Here is a 2,500-nt window from a genome sequence, read left to right on the forward strand (position 1 = left end):
AGCTACGCTTAGGCACCAACCGCACGTCTAACAAGGATAGACTAGCGTACCATAGTAGTATCACAAAAAGCAACACATGCCACTTTAACGCCTATCGTTTCCCAATCATCAGCACAAATCAAATGCTGGCTAGCACCAGTAGCACGTCAAACATAGATCAGCAAGCACATCATCATCGAATTGCCACACAAACAGCACCATCCCAAACTTCCAAAGCTAGACCACAACCCTGGATCGGTGTCGCAGAGACCTAACGAGGCATCCCCACACCACGCCAAGGCCCCCACTCGGAGGGGTATTATGCCACCGACTAGGAATCAAGCAACAGTCACCCAAGCTCGCGCTCAAAGGCAGTCTGGCACCTTCATCCCTTGCCATGCTCACCCACTGCTCCCCCCCTATATATACATATTGCACAAGGAGCTTGGTGACAGCAACACCCATTGCTTTCCCTGAGGATGTATATTTCTTAGTATGCGCACGGCGTCGAGGCACAGGTGAAGCCAACGGCGCTAGTTTCTGCGCCCTATGTCGAGGAAAATCAAGGCAACGGGCTAGTGTATGGGCACAACGTCGAGGAGACTCAAGGAGATGGGGCTATTTTTCAGGTCACCGTTCGAGAAATCAAGGCAACGTGTTGGGGGGGATGGCCTCTTTCATGGGTCGTGGGGCTTGGCTTGGCTTGCCTCGTGTGTGCTCGATACAGCCTCACGATTCTTATTTGCCCATCAACCATGCCGGGCACCTATGAGAATGAGACCCCATGGTACCCCCTATATATACATATTGCACAAAGAGCTTGGTGACAGGAACAGACATTGATTTCCCTGATGATGCATAATTTTTGGACACACACGACTTGGGGGCGAGGGGACACGGGAGTGGGGCGCCAATGGGGGGCGTTTTGGCCCCATTTTCGTCAAGAGCGGGCGTCTTGGCCATGCCTCGAGCGTGCCAGCCTCGAGAGCCTTGGGCGCTGGACATCCTTGGGGCGCCAATGGGCAGCAGTCCCATGGTTCCCCTATATATACATATTGCACAAAGAGCTTGGTGACAGGAACAGATATTGATTTGCCCAGGGATGCATAATTGTGCGAAATCGTCCATAACTCGCTCGAATTAATTCGGATTGACACAAAATTTTGTAGGGATGCTTTTTATTATAAATGAAAAGCTTTGAAATGAAAAAAAAAAACAAAATGTCATGTTTGAGGCGTAAATGTTTGTGTCCTATCCTTGGTCACGCCTTGAAGCGTTGGTTCCCTACTTGTTGGAATGTCGCTCAAATCAAGTAGGAATGCCATTGAAACATTGTGTGGGTCATTGTTAACATAGACGAATGGACTTGAAATGAAAATATATCATATTTGGGTTTTTGTCCCTGTCGCCTGGTGATAGGCAGGCAGATAAGGCTTTTAGGTATTCATAGGTGGCTTAGATGAACTCGAAAGAACACGAGTTGATCGGATTGGAACTCATATATTCAATTTACTATGTACTAAGTAGGAACTACACTTTGCTCCCTTCATCGTTTGACTTGCTTAGAAATCTGCTCATGGTTTGTCAAGGCCCCTTGTTCCTTAGACCGATGAGGATGGGATTGGGTTGCTCATGGGCATGTGTGTGGCAAGATGCCTTGTTCCATTGGTCGTTCATGGGTGTTCGTGTACGAAGTAAACTTGTTCCCTTGGTCGTTCATGGGGTTGTGTGTGGGAAGAAGCCTTCTTCACTTGGTCGTTCATGTGTGTTTGTTTGGGAGGTAGCCTTGTTCCCTTGGTCGTTCATGGGAATGTGTGTGGCAATACGCATTGTTCCTTGGTCGTTCATACCCTTGTTCCCTTGGTCGTTCATGGGTCTGTGTGTGGGAAGAGGCGTTGTTCACTTGGGTAGCCTGCTTGCCTTGCCAGCCCCATATGCATTGTTCCCTTGGTCGTTAGTGGATGGGTTTGTGTGTGGCATGGTGCCTTGTTCCCTTGTGTGGCCTGACTGCTTGGCTTGACATGACCTAGCCTTGCCAGCCTCACATCCATTGTTCACTTGGTCGTTCATGGGCATGTGTGTGGCAAGGTGCCTTGTTCCCTTGGTCGTTCATGGGGTTGTGTGTGGGAAGAAGCCTTGTTCCCTTGGTCGTTCATGTGTGTTTGTTTGGGAGGTAGCCTTGTTCCCTTGGTCGTTCATGGGAATGTGTGTGGCAATACGCATTGTTCCTTGGTCGTTCATACCCTTGTTCCCTTGGTCGTTCATGGGTCTGTGTGTGGGAAGAGGCGTTGTTCCCTTGGTCGTTCGTTCATGGGTTTGTGTGTGGCAAGGTGCCTTGTTCCCTTGTGTAGCCTGACTGCTTGGCTTGACATGACCTAGCCTTGCCAGCCTCACATCAATTGTGTAGCCTGACTGCTTGGCTTGCCGTGACCTAGCCTTGCCAGCCTCACATCCATTGTTCCCTTGGTCGTTCATGCAAGGGTCTGTGTGTGGCAAGGTTGCCTTGTTCCCTTGGTCGTTA

Source organism: Lactuca saligna, unplaced genomic scaffold (assembly GCF_052625555.1).
Source record: "Lactuca saligna cultivar CGN05327 unplaced genomic scaffold, ASM5262555v1 scaffold_50, whole genome shotgun sequence".
NCBI lineage: Eukaryota > Viridiplantae > Streptophyta > Magnoliopsida > Asterales > Asteraceae > Lactuca > Lactuca saligna.